Raw genomic sequence first — 18,625 nt, 5'->3', positions numbered from 1 at the left:
AGCGTGCTCACGAAATGTCAGCTGCCAACACGGCTTTGTGCCGACTCTTCACTTCTCAGGGCTGCTCCACGCGTGCTGAGAGGAGCTCTTCCATCACACAGGCCATGAGATATTTGCATCTCAGGAATGAGGAAAAAATAACTTCCTGGGTCTGGAAGCTTCTCTGGTGTGATCCCCCTCTCTGCACCCTGTCACTTCTCCACAGAGCAGGGAGCCCAGGGAAGCCCTCTGCTGCTGCTGCTGCCCTCTCTGCCTTCCTCAGCTGCAGAGATGGAGGTGAAGCAGGCACAGGGAAAAGCTGGGGGAAGAAGCAACAGGTTTGCAGGATGGTTATTGTCAGCATGATTTGCTGTCCTCAGCAATTTCCTGCCTGAAAGCAACTGCTGTGACTAAAGCTGGCCCCGACACAGATGGTTACCAAATCCTAGGGATATTATCTTCCTCCCACTTTGCCTTGATGGAAAAGACAGATCAGGGGACACAGCAGGAGAGAACTGAGGCCATGGGTTCCCCTGAGGCAGGACCCAGTCACGGCCCCCTCACAAACACCCAAGGGATGCTGACTTGGACTTGCTATGGGCCAAATTGCCCTGGCCAGCCAGCACAGACAGGTTTCCTTCTGCAGGGCCTGGGCTGCCCAGATCATCCCACCCACTTGGAAACGTGGAAATGTGATTTACAGCAGGGCTGCTGTAAACTGAAAATCTGAATCGTTACCCTGCTAAAACGTGCGCCAGATTCCTTTGCTACCCTCCCATTACAGAGGAGCCTCTGTTGTAGCAGATCCTCCTTCCCTGAGGGAGAAGGGGAAGCAGCTCTTGCCCTAAAAGGGCTTCTGGCTCCAGCCAGTGCAGATCACCGGGTGCTTTTCCAGAAGAGCCATTTGCTCTGCCTTGTTTTCTTTCAAGTGCTGTTTGAATTCCTCTGCAGGCACACACACCAGGCAGAGCTAATGCCACAATGGGCAGCTGGAGCTGAGGAAAGAAAATCACCTGCTGCCTGTCCCCCAGCACCAGCCCCCATCCCAGGGGATGGCACAAGTGGCAGCACTCAGCCCAAGCCCTGTACTCTAACCTTACCTTTCCTCCTGGCTTGCTTTGGGATAATCAGCTGGATACTGCACCCCTCTCTGCCTTGGTTTCCACCCCAGCAGGAAAATGCTCTGTGCAGTGTCTCATGAATTTTCTGGCCAGCACCCCTGCCAGAAGGCGAAGAGCTGCCAGCACCTGCACTAGCACTTGATCTGGGATGCATGGATGCAGTGACAGGACTCACCTCAGAGGTCTGGACAAAGCCATGAAAGACCAGATTTGATATCTTTACAGTTCATATTCACAAGACATAAAAAAAACCAAAAAACAACTGCAACAAAATAAACCACACACAAAAAAACCCCCAACCCCCCAAAGAACTAACCAGAAAAAAATATCCAAAGCACTCTACCAGAAATGGGATTTTTGGAAGTGTGTCACAGCGCCTGAGAAGGAGCAAGGCAAGAGTTTTGCAATATGGTTATAAGCTAGTTCCACTTTCACCTCAGCCAATATAATGCCAAATACAATGGCGTTATAATGCAAGCATGGTGTCATCTTGTTGTTTCACAACCCACATGGAGGGATGGTCCTTAACATTCATAAAAGGAAGCTTCCTTGTACCAACAGGACCTGAGCTGCCCTGCCTGTGGTAATGGGGTGATTTAGGAAGCTGTCATAGGCCCTAGGAGAAAGAGGCAGATTGGGGTGGGGTGGGGTGGAAAAGGGAAGAGGAAATGCCCTGATTCAGAGTTATGGATTGGTAAGCAAAGCAACAGCAGATGGTTGTGGATAGAAGAGCATGAAGGAGCCATAAGGCAACGTTAGTCATCGTGATTAAGCCCCAAGAGTGTCTACACTGGCAGTTATTTGGTTTACTTGTTTGTAGACACACATTTCAGGAGCTCAGAGGAGATGTGAAAAGGGGTGACAGCAGATGAGTGTGGCTGTCCTCAGAAGGCTCCTCCCTGGCAAGAGCAGTCGTGCAGGTACAGCCCAACAATGCCTGTGTGGGCAGCTGCCAAGGGAGGGCTGGCACGGGCCTCCATGCCTCCCAGGCCACTGGGAACAGGGAAACCCAGGACAGCTGAAGAGCTGGGAAGGCATGGCAAGTGAGAGGAAGCCAAAAAATCAAGCATGAGGACGACCCAGACCAGCATCATTTTGAGGGGTTTCTTCAGAACTCTCCTATGAAGGGTAGAGGAAAGGGCAATGGGCTATGTGAGATGTCAGGATGAGACAAGACTGCACATCAGCAGGACAGGACAAGATTGTAGGAATGGGGATGTAGATGGAGTTGTAGGATGCCTTGCAAGACAGCCAGGGTGGAAGGACCAGTTGCCTGGTAGCCCTAATTGCAGGCCATGTGGGGAGACCTCAATCCCCCACAAGCAGTGGGGATTGTGGACAAGAACAATAGCATTGCTGAGCTTGAGCTTTTGGGAGCCCTCCATAAAGAAACAACACAGAAACAGAATTAAATTTTTATTTGGACTGGAGAAGATGGATTTAAAGGTAAGGCACAGGTTTGATTTGCGTTCAGCATAAAGACAATGGTTGGACATTTGTTGGTAGATGAGGTTGGGCACCTCAGAGAGGTCCTGTTTCCTCCCAAAGAGGAAAGAGAACTGTTGAGGAAAGAAGTGCCAACCTGAATGAAAGCAGGTTTACTTCATCTTCACAACAGCATTTCCACCTGATGTACTCTGCAGGGCCTATGCTGAGAGAGAGAAGGAAAAACTAAGGGTGGGATCTGTGTCTTCATATTTTATGGATCTTTCCCTCTCTTTCAGGGGAGTCAGGAACAGCCCTGCAGCAGATACATCCTGAAAAGAACATCAGCTGTCATACTCACACACAGCAGTCCTGCATCTGTTTGGGGAAGCTACCAACCCTCTTGCAGGTCTGTGGGATGGGGTTGGAATGGGATGTAGTGGGATACATGTTAGGAAGAGCTCACCACACTGAGCTCTCCCATTTGCATGGACCTTTACAGTCCTGCCAGACAGAAAGCAGCATAACTAGGTAGAGCTTCCCAGAAGGGAAATTACAGCCCAAATATGTTTTCTGTATAGGAAATCCAAAAGAAGAAGAAGAAGGGGAAAAAAAAGAAGCCCTTATCTATATTTATAAGATGAAGCTTTTCCTACACGAATAAACCTCTTAACACATTTTTCTGGGCGTTGAGGTTATATATTTAATAGGTTTTTCTGGTATCACTTAAAAGTAGATCACCACCATGCAATGACGCCTGCTGCACTCTTTTTCTGGCATCCTCACGAGCTCCCTTCACCCGTGCCCCCAGTAACTAGAGCACCGTGTGTTATTCTCACCACACTCAGAGAGGATTTTTCCTTTACTTAGGAACTTCTCCTGCAGAGCTGCTTGGTCAACTCCCTGTTTTTGGCCCTCCGTGCTTTCTTCTCTCCAACTCAACCAAGAGCAGAGGAGGCACTCTCCAGAAGAGGAGGGAAAGCACATATCCAGCTCAAATCCTCCTCCTAGCTCTTGCTTGGCATCCTAGGGCTGCAGATCAGCTGTTCTGCCTTGGAGTGCAGATTGTGGATAGCAGAAACACGCACGGGCCTCCAGTGAAATGGCACCATGGCCTCTCATGCTGTGGGCAGTGTGGCTAATGCCTATATTGCACCTTTACAGAGCAATGAGAAAAGAAGCAGCTGCCATACAGCATTCCAGGTGTCTCTAGCTACCTCCTTATCCAGAGAACAGCTCTCAAGGCCTGCCTGAGGAGCCTCTCCTGCCTGAGGAGCCTCTCCTGTGCACTGCTTTGGTGCCCTGGTGAGTGCTGCAGCACAAGCATCCTTCCCAGCAAGGTGCTACAAATTAGTGATGGACATACTGAAGCACACAAACCAGTCCTTAAGAACTAAAACCCTGCAGGGCTGTCTCACCCTCCAGCCAAGACTGCTTTGGTTTCCTTCCTCCTAGAGCCTGCAGTTCTGTATTGCAATGCAAAGGGCACAGATCTTTCTGGCATGGCAGAAAATGTTGACAGGAGTGATGTTAGCTGTAGGCAACCAAAAAGAGAGTGCATCCATCGTGCTCAGGGCCAGCTCTGTGGAGTAAGTGATTTGTAACCAGTACATCTCTGCTTTCCACTTTTCAGACTTGGCATTTGGACTTTTGTCTAACCTCTATCCCCTTCTTGCTACGTGGTGGGCAGAAGTTTCATTTTGTTGCTTTATTGTCTCTCAGCTCCTTATTAAATACAATAAGTTAAAACCATTGCCTTTACAGCCATCCCTCAAGAGGGAAGGAGTGAGTTACTGTGGTGGCACTCCTGTGTTCCTGACCTAGGAGAGGAAAAATTGTGGGACTGCTCTCCTTTGCCTCTGCAAGGAATAAATATCTTGAACTGATTCTTGAGCTGTGGCGTACTGTAGTCTTCTCACTGTTTCCTCCATTCACTTCCCACTCTTTGAGACAAAATAACTGCCTCTTCATCTAAAGAGATTTATCTATTCACTTTCCTGCACGGACAGAAAAAAACCCATTTCTTCCCCCGCAACAATGCAGCTAACTCTGGGGTAGAGCTTGACAGCTATTTCACAGCACAGAAGGAGTGGCAGGGAAAATGCAGTTGTTTTTCCCTGCAGAGATGGAACAGCGGATTGGGATGGCAAAAACTGCAATTTAACTGGAACCTTGAGAAATCCTTCACGGTTTTCAGAACTTAGCCCAAAGAAAAAAAAAAAAGGAGCTGCCAGTAAAGGCTGAGTCGCCAAAGCAGAGGCTGATTCAAAGGGAAGGGCTCTGTTCAGTGAAGTGCAACACTGCCTGCTGGAGCACCCACATGCTCCTTAGATGTCCTTTCATCCACCTTGTGAGTAAGCCCATTTCTGCTTACCTGTGAAAGGGGCAGTGTCAGAGGCAGGAGCAGCAGGAGCAGCAGGAAAGGTGTGGGTCCCTGCTCCTTCTCATGGCCCAGATGCAGCTCTCACACACAGCATCCATCTCGCCTGACCTGATCAGAGGGCGTCACACCCCTGTGTGAACTGATCACAAGGGCTCTTCCTCCTGGTATCACATCTAACATATGCATCAACCAACATTTCCCCTTCCCACCGTTTCCCTGGCCAAACCTGCTCCAAAAAATGAGAGGTTCAGCAGAACTGGATCTCCACCAGAGCTGGTTCAGGGACTGTGTCTCTCTGAGGGCACAGTAAGGTGAAAGTACCGAGGAATCTCAGCGATAAGCTCAATATAATTATGTGCTCAAGACATTCCAGATAATTCGGGGTTTCTGAGCTTCTGACTGTACAAAAGCAAATTATCTCTACACTGCTAAGAGTGGAAGGTCAGAACACAGGAGAGGTAGGCGAGTTAAGCAAAAAATCAGCCTTCAGTGGGACCTCATCTATCAACGTCATTCACATCTAAAGTAGTAAACAGAGTAGATGTTCTGTGCATATCCTCAAGGAGAAATCCAGCTGACAGCCCTGTGTCATCCCTGTCTGCCAGCCTCCTCTGCTCCCTCAGTGGGAGGCACACCAGGAATTACACACACAAACATCCCTGTGTGACACTGTGAGTCAGAAGGGGGGAGCCACTCCTCAGTTTCTCAAAACACCAGGAACCCCAGCTCCTCTGAGTTCTGGATGTCCTTGCTCGCATTGATAACATCTCTGTGGTCCCAGCCTCCTCCAGAGGCCACCAGGAGCAGAGTCTGGCTGGAAGCATTTGGCAGAAGAGGTCTCTGAGCAAAAGAGGGTGGATCAGAAGGTGAAAGAGTGACTGTTGCATTATGCAGCATCCACTCCCAACAAGGGAGTTAGATTTTGATCTGCTTGCTGAAGTTTGCTATTTCTGCTCTGGTACCTGGAGGTCAGCTTGGTGCCAACATCTGTATAACATCAAACATTTGCATCCATATGGAGAATGTATAATTAAAGCTTTCTGCAGACAACTGTGAAAACTTTCTCATATTCTCCCTAAATTGCATTGCAACCCCCAGATGAGGGCTGGGAGCCAAAATGTAAAAAGTCTGGCATAAATATTTAAATAACTTGAGATACGTATTCTTCAACTATTAGCTAATTATTCTGTGCCAGCCATAAATGGCATCTGGTTCCTCACACAAGGATGCTGCAGGTTGGGCACATAAGTGGGAAATGAAACGTGACTTCATGCTAATTAATATTAATGAACGGATGGAGAACCAGCATCTCTTTGAAAATATCAGCTCAACAGGAGCCCAAGTGTGATTCATTATGATTATTGCTGGGGTGACAGCCACTACCAATCTCAGAAAACCTCTGTTTCATGTAGCATCTCTTCGGGAAGGGCTTAATTGGCTGCCAGAAGAAGTGTGGGTGAGCAGGGGAGGTGCTTTCACACCATCCTGCAGGTATGTGCTTTATTATTGCCCTGCAATGAGAGGAATAGCAACAATTCCTTTAGTGTGTGCTTGCTGTGGTTACCTTCCTTTGCTTGGTTTGCTGAGGCAAGAGCTGAAGCCTGCTGTCAAAATCCTGCTATGTTTACTCCCATCCCTAAAAATCAAGTCCTTTTCTTTATCCCTCAGTCCCTCTCCCACCAAACTCAGTCCCTTACTCCCCAGACACCACCCACATTTTCCAGAGTGCCTTGGCAACCAGCTAGCTCAGCTCTGAAGCCTGGAACCTGATCGGAGAGTGTTTTGCCTGGGAAGGAGGAAGTTTGTTCTCTTCTCTCACACACCACCATCTCTGGGATGTGCTCACCATGATGCCAGGGGAAAGTCTGGATGGTTACCTGGGCAGGTTTATTCCTTAGCTAACACACAGTGACGGGAATTGCCAATTTCTGGTCTCTTCTTTCAAGCCTGGGTGGGTTGTTCTCCATTCCTGAAGCTCACTCAATCCTTACCTGGGAATGTTTGTCCTCATATGGAGATCTTGGACCATCAGCAGTTGGTGGCCTGTGGCTTTGCTTAGCTGTCATGTTTGTACACCACACTGATAGATCTGCAGCTTTAAGTAGGGCTCAAATGGAAATGCTGGACAATCTCTTTCCTAAAGCCTGTTAAGTCAAGGAAAAGGTCTCCAAGTTGGTTTCTGCCCTTGAAGCAGCTCTTAAACTTCTGTTATTATGTACATTTGGGAAGGATGTTGGGCTTTTGGATTGCATCAATCTTTTTGGAACCTAGGAGTTACCACTCATCCTATCATTTGCCAACTATTTCTCTGCTGTGCTCTCTATTTCTCCGTCAATTTTCTACTAACAGCTGACTAGTCCACCAGCTAATTTCTCTCTGGTCTTGAACAAATATCAGCAAAACTCAGCTGAAGCTGCAAGCCTGGTGCAGCTTTACACTACAATTTTCCTGAATCAGGCAAGTACAAAGACCCAGTAGGACCAAGCACAGATCTCCAGAAAGGACAGGAGACCACCACAACTGAATCATCACTGTATTTCCCACTAGTACAGCTTTAACACTGCCCCTCCTGCATTATCTTCACCACTCCCTTAAGTCTTTGTAAATCAGTCATGTCACTGTGATGATTAACAGAGAGAGGTTGCACACAATTGGTGTGCAACTTGTGCTGGGGGCTTCAGATGGGAATGGGAAGCTGGATCTAGGAATCCTTCCCTGAGGTAGTTCATCATGTCTTGTGATTTCATGCAAACCCCTTATATTTCTTCCCATCTTGCTCAAGACTGGATGGGAAAGTGGGTTAACAAAAATGTAAGGAATCCCTCAATGCAGCAGAGACTGCTTCAGAGCCAAGTTTCCCAGGGGAAATAAATGATGAACAAAAACAAACAACAGCACAGCTCAAACGATTCCTCCCCTCACCACAGTCCTGAGATTTCATAATTGCTCCCTTCATGGCCATTTTGGTTTGTAATATGCAGAGTAAAGATTTCCATTATAGCTGTGTTTACTTAATCACTATAATTTTTTTAAGCGAAGTTCAGGCAGTTGAACTGCCAGCCCCAAGCAAATTAGCCATCAGCCAGTTGCACTGGAAGCTGTTCTGTTGTGATCCTGAGCACAGGGTTTGCTCCCCAGCAGCCTCCTAATTCTCAGATGGATCACCCACCTCTGGGAATGAGAAGGATATTTGGCATGTTACCCCCTTTGCCTGATCAGGCAAGAAAAGCAGGGTGTTTGTGTTTATGTGTAAAAAAGTCAGTCTCAGAATGGGATGATCATGTGGACATTTGGGACCAGTCTGACATTCATCAGAGAGGAGCCAGAGAATGGACAAATGTAGATTTCATTTCAGAAAGCAGCAGGACATTGACTACATCTGCAGAATAGTTTTTCCAGTGAGGTTACATTGAATATTCTCATCGTGCATGGCACAATATCCCAGCATGAATATTTAATCATGCAGGGCAAATACAAGTGGACTGAAATTATAAGTGATGACAACTTTCAGATGACCTAGGCCCAGACTAGAATTTGTGATTTCAAATGGGAAATTCCACCTCCCATTCCTGTCCTCCTGAGACATTGATCTCTGATTATGGGAGGTGGGAAACACCTTGGCCTTTAGAAAAGAGGCACAGAGGATTCAGCCAAATGGGACAAACACATGGAAACAGTCAGTACCTGCAGCTGCTGGGAGGGAGGCACCTCCCTGGTCAGGATGTGTGAGATTTGCTGTCATCCAAGGCAGTCAACATTTTCTTGGCACTCTCATGGTTTCCAGTGCCCCACATCAAAGCCAGGCTCAAAACCAAACCAGATTTCCATTGTTATTGTCAAGCTGGATTGGCCTGAGCTGCTGGGCAAAGCCACCCCACTCTGTGTGCTTGTAACCTTTTGGAAATACAAGATGCAGCTTCTGAGAAAAGCCTCAGGAGTGCAGTAGATGTTCTTCTTTGGCCCCAGTGGATCTCCAGCACAGCTGTCAGGTTATTCTCATGGGCACTTTCACACAGGCCTTTCTGCAGGTTCTCCATCCTCACCTGCCACGCTTCCCAAAGTCTCTACAGGTGACAGAGAAAGGAGAAAAAAGAACTGGCTGTGCATCGAATGACAGAATCATTAATGTTGGAAAAGACTCCAAGATCCTAAAGTCCAACCTTTGACCAATCACCACCTAAAGCACCTCAAGTCAACTACACCACAGCCCTAAGTGCCACGTCCAGCCATTTCTTGTACTCTTCTAGGGATGGCAACTTTCCCATCTTCCTGGGCAGCCCATTCCCATGGTTATCCACTCTTGCCTTTAATAAATCCTTCCTGATGTCCACCCTGAACCCCCTCTGGTACAGCTTAAGGCCATGTCCCCTTCTCCTGTCACTTGCTGCCTGGGAAAAACCAAACCCACCCAGCTACATCCTTTTTTCAGGTAGTAGAGAGTGAAAGTGTCTCTCTTGAGCTCTCCAGGCTGAACACTCCAGATCTCTCCCCAGAATTGTGCTCCAGACTCTCCCCCAGCTCCATTGCTTTCCTCTGGACTTGCTCCAACCCTTCAATGCCTTTCTTGCAGTGAGGGGCCCCTTGGTTTTGGGGGAGACTACAGACCAGCTCTACCACAATATCAGGTGCACAAATCCCATAAAAACAACAGAAAGGAGCAAGTTCAGTTCTCCTGCCAGGAGCTACCCCAGCACTGGGGCTCAGTGCATGATCAGACAAAAAGCATACACACCATCAAGAAAACAGGGTGTTAACAAGCTCATTCCTTTTTGCGGTAAGAAGGTCAAATTCCTCCAGTCCCATGTTTAAATCACTGTAACTCATTTCCTACTTTCTGCTGATGGGAATATAATTCAGTCACTTCAGCAAGGTTGCCAGGCACTGGTGAATGGTCCCTGCATTGACAGCTCCAAGCATTATCCCCATTTCCTAGTGGGAGAGATTCAGAAAGTTCAATATCACCTCTCTTTGCAGAAACAAATCCACATAAAGTGGAGCTATCATAGCAAATTTTAGTGCACATGTTTGTGTCACAGAGAGGTGGAGGAGGATGCAGGAGAAATTTCACTGTACAGGCAACAGGCAGAAATTAAAAGAGCACCAAGTGGCCAGGTGGTGAGGGAACTCACTTCTGATTTACAATTGCAATGATTGCCATGAATAGGGAGAGGCTGTGATTAAAGACGTGTCTGAAAATAACAGTAATGATTTCCACTTGTATGCCTTTGATCAGGCAATCTCACAGTATTGTACAAATGAAACCTCCCAATATCTCTGTGAGCTTGGAAAGCCTTCTACTGACACGAACGTGTCAGAAATAAATACCAGCTGAATGGTGTTAGACAGGTGATGGCTTAGATATTTCATCCTCTCTTGGAAAAAGAGCTTCTAGAGATGGAATTTGTCCCAATTATAAAAGAGGAATAGATCCTCAGTACGAGCTATATTGGACTACATGCATAAATTACCGTGCAAAATGATCATTCAGCCCATTCAGTTCTCATTCCTGCAGGTGAAAATGCCAATAAGGGAACTAATCACCTGTCTGTGAGGATGATGTTAAAGGATGGAGACATTGCCCATCAAGAGCACCGCTGGGAGTCATCAACTCTGTTCAAACAGGCTGCTGGTAACCATCAGGAGGTAGGAACTGTACTTCCAGTCTGAATGACTGCAGGATCAATTTGAGTGAGCCATCTGGAGTGGAAAAAATGTACATTCCTTACCATGCCCTTGTGCACTGCATTGCCCAGCACAAAACTGGGCAGGGCCATCACACCCAGCCATGAGCCTGATGTGGGATGTCCTGGACACCTCACCCCACCTGGCTCCTGTCAGCCAGGAGGCTCCCAGGCAGCTTTTCCACAGGCTTTGCAGCTAAACCCCATCCAAGGGCAGGAGACATCACTGAGTATTTCCCTTGCAATAGCAGAGTGGGCCCAAAACTAAACAGAGCCTGTAGTTTTTCTGTGGTCAGGCAATTTTTTATGTTTGGAAAGATTGACACAGTTATGTTTGGTCTTGATGGGGTGTTGAGAGGGTTAAATATGGCTCAAAACTTATTTCACTTACAATTATGTTCATCCTCCTGTCACCAAGAAAAAAAGCCAAAATATACTCTGATATTCAGATCTAGCTATTTTAGTTTGCACTCTTCTCTGTTATTCAGTGAATATGAAATTACTTTTCACCAGTTCAGAAGATATTTGTATAGCATTTTTCACATATAAGTTGTTGAGGTCAGACACCCCAACTTCACTGTTATGCTTGATAACCATAATTCCTGGCCTTCCTCAAGAGCCAGTAATAAGCTTCCTGCATTAATCCTATTTAGATGTTTGATTTGGCTATATCTGTCAGCAGACAGCTTATATAAATACAGGGTTTGAAGGAAAAAAAATATTCCTCATGCTGCACGTAACTAAGAGCAGTTTTACCTTGGTAAGGAGAAGGAGAATATTACCTAGGTAGTCAAATGCCAGAGATGCTCTCCAGGTGGCCAGAGGAACCTCTCTCCAGAAGATAAGGCTATTTAGGGAAATGTCAAAACATCACCCTTAAAAACTTAAAATTTAAACACATTGTGTGAGAAAAGATGAAGTCTGCCTGAACTCCCCAAAGCCTTTACAAAGGAGCCCAGGTCCAAAGGCAGGCTGCTGGGCCAGGCTGTGTTAGAGGAGAGCAGTGCAGGTGTTGCTGTGTCTGCCTGCTCCCCTCACAGGTGCTCTGTGCAGTGGATCCTGCTGTGTTTAACAGCCTCCCCCACCCCCCTGTAACCTACTTACATATTTTCTGTCAGTCTGCTGGCCTGGTGATCCTGCACTAGTTCAGTCTCTGGCAGCTGCTCCAGGAAGGGGCACATGGCTCCTGTCATTAAAATAGGGTGGGAAAAGGCAATTTCTCTGCTTGCTCAAAGAAAAAAAAAAAAAAAGGGATGAGGGGAAGGATACCTGTTGCAGACATCTTTTATGGAAAATCCTTTCCTTAGGATTTTTCCCCCTGAGAAGCTGAGAGGCCTCAGGAACAAAATGCAAACATTGATTATCTGCTGCTGTGGAATGCAACAGGTGCATCTGTGATTGGCCCATATTAGTTGTTTCTAATTAATGGCCAATCACAGTCAGCTGGCTCAGACAGAGTGTCTGAGACAGACCCTTTGTTATCATTCTTTCCTATTCTATTCTTAGCTAGCCTTCTGATGAAATCCTGTCTTCTATTCTTTTAGTATAGTTTTTGTGTAATATATATCATAAAATAATAAATCAAGCCTTGTGAAACATGGAGTCAGATCCTCATCTCTTCCCTCCTCCAGGAACCCCTGTGAACACCACCACAGATACCCTTACCTGCTGACATGAGGGAAAACAAGACAAGGCTTGAGGATGTCACCTCAAAGTTCCTCTTTGGTTGTTAACACAGAGCAGCAGCAGAAGCCATCAGGCCCTGTGCTACCACTCAAGTAACATTAACAATTATGGTCACACATGGAAAAAAGCGTGGTCACGTTTGATTTCTTCTGGCTTCTTCCTTCTCCTTCAGTTGCCTGGAATAACTCAGCAAGGCACACCAAGTGGAGCCCTCAATTACACGCCCCATTGGCGCCCCCAGTTCTGCAAGCAGCAGCAGCAGCACTCCTTGGAAACATCATTAGGCACAAGGCTCAGCTGAGTTTGTCCTGTCAATTCATTATCTGGGATTTTTATATGAATATGTACATGGTACTGCCACCCTCTGCACTCCTTCTGGTGTACAACCATACCTGATCCTGGTGTATTTTAAGGGGAATCTTCTCAAGGCAGGCACTCCTGGGTAGCACATGCACACCAGAAAGGGGCTGTGGGCTTAAAATTGAGACCAGGCTGATGCTGACAGCTGGGCCAGTGTGAGGGAAACCTCTGTTCCTTATAACCTGACAGTGTGGAAGATGGTTCTGTGCCAGGGGCTGAATCAGTTGGAGGCATCATTAATACATCTGATGCAGTCTCTGTGGGAGTGCACTAGGGTAATTCAGGTTGTGGGTGTCAGAAACAGTGCATTAGTTATGGGGAGGTGGGGGTTGTAATCAGGGAAAAAAGTACAGGATTTTTCTGCAGGTTGTTATGAAATCACTTCGGAGAGCATGTTGCAAGTCATTCTGCTGAGAAACAGAGCATCCAAAGGAGAAACTGCTGTGGGATGCTGGAGAACTCATACACTCAGTGATTGAGGGACGGGTGCAGTGAAAGTTTATCAACTGGCTGAGAAGAGATGGGAGCAGAAGCTGGAGAATGAGGATTACAGAGTCCCTCTTCTCAGCAGAGCTCTGTTTTCAGATAAGCCTGCAAGCACTGCATTAGGAGTCTCCCAAATGCTGGGGGCCTGAGCCATAGCCCTCTACAGAGACCCTGCATTAGCATAAAATGAGGGGATGGATTCTGGAGACCTGCACGGGAACGTCACAAGCTGCTGCAGAATCCCCAGGATGCCATTCAGCACTCTCTTTTCACTCTACAGCTCTCCTGAAAGATAGGGACATAAATAATGGACTGTAAGGAAAGGAGGGGTGGCTTCTTGCAAGTTTCCTCTGCAGGGAAAGTGTTCCTAGAATAAATCCTCGGTTTGGACACTGAATGAAAGAAATCTGGATCTGGTGGGCAGGATGGTGTTAAGGTTGCAGGCAGATACTGGTGGAGCCTTCTGCTGCTTTCTCTCTCCCTAACATTGTTTCCAGAGACAGTAATTGGACATTTAACTTTTATGTTGGTGTAGTAAACTATCCTTGCTGTTAACTCTGTCTGGTAATAAAATATGGTCTCTCTATAAAGAAGATTTTCAAGACCCCTTTTTTTTACAAGGCTTAGGGATTTTTTTTCCCAGAAAGACTAAAGTGTTTTTCAAGCCTTTCCCAGCCAGAGTTAATTGTGTCATTACCAAGAGCTGGAACACAAGTTTCACATTTTCCCCACAGGGGTTGTGGCCCAGTAACATTCATTGCTTCACCATGAGAAGGGAATTTCCAATCAGTGTGTAGCAGGAGAGGCAGGATCATGGATTCTCATGCTGAGAATAATAATCTGTTCACAGAAAGGGACTGTAAAGGATCCTCCAGGCTGGTGGAGCTGAAGGTACTGTAAGTGCTGGACAGGCTGGCCCCTATAGATTAGTCCAATGGGCCATGAGGCTCAGGAGGAAATTTGGCCATTATTTCTTCTGACAGTGATGGAGGTAGCATGGGGCCCTAGACACTGAGTTACCCATCCTGCCACAATCATTCTTCCCGGAATGCCATCATTCCTGAGACCATTTAGCATTTCAGTGGTTGCTCTGTTCTACTCTGGGCTACCACTTGCTCAATAAACTATAATAAACCTATTAGATAGGTTTGCTGAAGTGTACTGCCACACTGGGACAGAGTCATTTTTCACTGCATTCGGGTTCATCCAAAGCAACGGCCCAGCAGGAATTAATGTTGATGTGATGGAGTGGTGCGGTCTGAAAATGACCTTTTCCTTTCACCCTCACACTCCTTCCTGAGAGCTCTTCTTCCATGGGGCAGGGCAAGTGTGTCTGCAGAGGGATCCCCTCCCCAGATGAACCATGTTATCACCTAGGTCTAGGGAACCACGCTCTGGCAGTTTCTAAATTATGGGCAAAAGAGATTTTTTCTCTCCTCACTATCTGAGGGCTTTTAGCATCTACAGCGTGCCCTTTTCTTTATTAATTAATGTTCTGTTTAAAACATAAGTAGGTTCTTATTTCTGCTCGGAACTTACTATAATACCTCGTCAGCACTTCAGTGCCTCTCCTTTCCCACCAGCCTAAGAGCTGGGTCCAGCTCCTGGTGTGTCACCCTGGCCAGAACTGTGGTTTGCAGCACAGGGCTGGGGGGGAACTCACAACCTGGAAAGGAGAGCCTTGCATTGACCTGCACGAGCATGGATGAGCAATGCCAGACCATGGAATGCCTCCTCACCTGGCCCCAGTGCCTGCTGGGAGGTGTCACCACCGGGGCGCTGTCACCACAGCCTGTCCCTGCAGGAGTGTCAGGGGGTAGCATGGTTGGGAAGGACAGAGACGAGAGATCTCTGCAGCCAGGTCATGGAATTTGGGGTTTATTGCAAAGGGCCTGGGTGCAGGGCCCTGCTGGGATTTGGGGTTTATAGCAGAAGGCCTGGGTGCAGGGCCCTGCTGGGATTTGGGGTTTATTGCAAAGGGCCTGAGTGCAGGGCCCTGCTGGGATTTGGGGTTTATTGCAGAGGGCCTGGGTGCAGGGCCCTGCTGGGATTTGGGGTTTATTGCAGAGGGCCTGGGTGCAGGGCCCTGCTGGGAGCTGCCAGCCACAGCTCAGAGCAGGCCTGAGAGAAGAGAAGGGTAGAGAGGATGAGAGGGTTAGAGAGTAAAAGCATAAAGAGTAAAAGAGTAAGAGAGCAAGAGCATAAGAGAGCAAGGTTCCCGTTACAATACCATACAACTTCTTCTGTGTTGAATATTCTAATTCTCAGTAACCAATCTAGTACAAGATACAAATCCTGTAGCATCTACATACAGCCTATAAGAATCACTACATTACCATACTGTGTTTCATTTTAAACCCTAAGAACTCTTCTTTGGGCCCCTTCTGCCAAGCTGTTAGGGTCTGCTCTGACCCCTGGACATGTCTGCAAGCAGAGGGCATTGTTTTATCAAAAGGGAATTACCTTCAGTCCAGCCACACCATTGTCTTCCAGTTGTTCAGTAACTAAGGCATCTCAAAGTTTGCTTTCATTTCAATCTTGCTTATCGTTTCCATATTCTCAAATTCTTTTGCCAGGCAGTCATATGTATAAGGCTTTCCTGTTTCATCTTCCCCAACATGTCCCCATGCCTGCAGGAGCATGGCAAGGTTGGCAAGGCTGGCACTTGCAGCAGGGGGATAAACAAGAGCAGGTTTGGGAGTTAGCTGAGGTGATATCCTTTACTCCAGCCTCGGTGTCACGCCTCTGTCAGGACTAATGCAATTACTGCACTTTTTGCTGAAGGGAAACAAGCACAGAGAGCAATCCTCCCATGGGAGCTCATTCTCTGGGAAGCGGCTGGGCTCGGTGCGCCCAGGCAGGCTGCCAGTCTGAGCCGGGCAGGAGCTGCCGCCAGTGTTTAACCACAGCCCGAGAGGTTTGTGTCTCACCAGTGCCCTTCCCTAGCGACCGGGGCGTGTGTGGGATGAGGGATGTGGGATGGAGAAGGTGCCACGCTGGTGACCCGTCTGCCCGGCCCCTTCTCCACCCCGCATGGCGAGGATGAGAGGCGGGCAGACGGCGGCAGGAGCTCGCCTTCCCCCCTAAACATGGCTATATTTAGAGGCAGATTGCAAACAAAGTGCCGGTGAGCTGCTGCCGCTGCCCATAAATTATCCAGCTGCGTGGGATGCCCACGGGCTCACCCGCACCTCCCGCCGCTGCCAGGACAGGAGAGGCACCGGAGGGACGGGAGGCTCATCTCAATTCTTGCCAGGCTCCCCCCGCACTGCACTGGCCCCCATCTCGCCCCCATTCCCCTCTCCAGCCAGCAGGAAGGCCGGTTCCACAGATGGTTGCCATGGGTTACATCGGCAGCACTGGATATCCCTTCCCAAACAGCGGCGCTAATTGGGAACAGGGCTCTGCGCTCGCACGGAGCCCGGCTCTACCCCAGCAGGCTCACCGTGCATGGGCACGGCACAGCTGGAGCTCCCTGGCAGCACCACTGCGGCTCCTGGGCCCCAAAACCTCCCCACAGCTTCCTCACAGCATCCCGATGTGCTGGGGACCAGGCTGCTTGCCCACGGCATCCCCTGCCCCTACGGAGAGAGCCCTCCAGGGGAATGGTGCCAAAATTTGGGGAGGGGATGGAGGAACTGACCCTTTGCAGGCAGCAGCCCCACTGCACAGGATGCACAAGCAGCAATATCCAAATTACAGCCCAGCCCCGGGAGTGCAGCCCAGGTCTGTGCTGATGTTCCCTCTGGTGAAACAGAGCTTTCATGAGGAATTCAGAGGGGCTTTTCCAGGTGCTTTGCACAGTGACAGAGCCAGCAGGACGGCTGCAGCACGAGGGGATGGTAATTGGAGAGGCAGGGCACTGAGGAGGGGCTGGTGGGGCACCTCAGGGATCGGTGGCAGCCCTCGTTTAAACCTGCTCCTTTTCTGAGATGATTAGAGCACGATCAATAGGCTTGCAAAACTTAGATAGCATAACCTGCTGCCACCAATTAAGTAAGATATTTCAGTCCTGCAGAGGACTCCACACGTGGCACAGACTGGCAGTGCAGTTACAGCTTCTGCAGGCAAGAAGCAAAGCTGGGCTCTTGCTCTGCTTCAATCCCATCCCCATCCCACCCTCGGGGGCCTCCTGGCTCCTTTTCAGGCTCTGTTTCCCCTGCACTGCCCAAGGCTGCTCTGGAGATGAACTCATCTCTGCTGGGAGACGCAGAGTGAGCACACGAGGGTCTGTGCAGAGCTGTTCCTGCAGAATTAGCAGTGCTGCTTCTCATTGTTACACATCTGATCTGTGATGTTTTACCCAGGGCTGCACCACTTTGCACACAGGCAAGAGTTTTCCTCTCAGGTGGCAAAGAGCCCATTTGGTGTACCTCTCCTTTTGTGATCCCTCCCAAAATTTCAGCTCTGCCTTCCTTGGTACCAGAATAAACCATCTCACCTCCCTCTGGGTCAGTCCAAAGCACCTCTGGGTTTGGTCACCAGTTCTCCAAGATCTTGTCAGGGTTTCTTGGTCAGCTTAGAGGGACATTGCAAAGCTCTGCTGCCAAAACCAGGGCCCCGAGGCTACCTTAGCATCCCTTCTTGTCACACACCTAAAACCTGAAAGTATAAGTGTTAAATTAAAAATATTGAAGTTACCTATCATTTTGGTGTTGCACAATCTTGTGGGGAGATTTGGTGCCCTTCCAGCACAGCTCCTCTCATTTCATTTCCCCAACTCTGCAGGCTCCACATTGCCCTTACTCCACAGACTCCTTACAAGATTTACAGGAAGCTCTGCTTCAAAATATAAAAAAAACCCCACCAATGGAAAAAATGCTACTCAAATCATTCCTGTGCAATCTTAACCAGCCCTCTTTGCTCCTGCAGGGTTTGCTTTGCCCTCCACTTGCACAAACTTTGGAGATCAGCACCAAAGACATCACATTACAGAAAGCCACCATCAGACAGAAGGGAGCAGCACAAACAGATTGGGTTATCAGATTTGTTCTGCAGAAGGCAACAATGGCATCGGGAATGTGACATCATCTGTGGCATCTGGAAGGCATCAGAGTGTCTGCAGTGCAGACTGAGGGGTCTTGGCAGCACTGCTGGGGAATTAACAGAGACTGCCGTGTGATCAGAGCAGGCTGCACTGGAGAGGCATTGTGTGATGCACTGGAGGCTGACCAGTCTTTCTGTATACACAGAGGCTCCTAAATACCATCCCATGTGTTAAACAGCCAAAAAAGTATTGTGCAGCTAGGAAAGCTCAGAGGAGGCTTGATTTATCAAAAACTGAAAGAGCTTAAGATGACTTTCCTGGCCAAACGTCAGCTAAGGCTGTATAAAACCCTCTTCTACAAGTATCCTAGGAGGTATAATGACCACAGTGGGAGAGTAATTGCATCCAGAAGCCAAAAGGAGAATTGATAAATGGAGCAAGATCAAATTGACTTAAAAAAAAAAAAAAAGGATAAAGATTTTTCCTAACATGGAAATCTGTTGAGCGAGGGAAGAAG

At 48.0% G+C, this 18,625-nt stretch overlaps 1 long non-coding RNA gene across 1 annotated transcript in view; it reads right to left on the bottom strand.

Moving 5' to 3' along the window:
* Positions 1-2,328: 2,328 nt before the first annotated feature.
* LOC113459772 (uncharacterized) overlaps positions 2,329-18,625 on the bottom strand; it is a 38,206-nt gene continuing 21,909 nt past the window's right edge. Inside the window, exons 4-8 of the long non-coding RNA XR_012577963.1 lie at positions 11,372-17,723; positions 10,450-10,605; positions 9,641-9,837; positions 8,593-8,972; positions 2,329-7,052 (exon numbers count right to left, since the gene is read on the bottom strand). This is a non-coding gene — a long non-coding RNA (uncharacterized LOC113459772). The remainder of the gene's footprint in view (positions 7,053-8,592; positions 8,973-9,640; positions 9,838-10,449; positions 10,606-11,371; positions 17,724-18,625) is intronic.

This window comes from Zonotrichia albicollis, chromosome 2 (assembly GCF_047830755.1).
Source record: "Zonotrichia albicollis isolate bZonAlb1 chromosome 2, bZonAlb1.hap1, whole genome shotgun sequence".
In the NCBI taxonomy this organism is placed as follows: Eukaryota; Metazoa; Chordata; class Aves; order Passeriformes; family Passerellidae; genus Zonotrichia; species Zonotrichia albicollis.
Note: the sequence above shows the minus strand (reverse complement) of the source record. Positions and strands in the feature narration are given on the sequence as shown.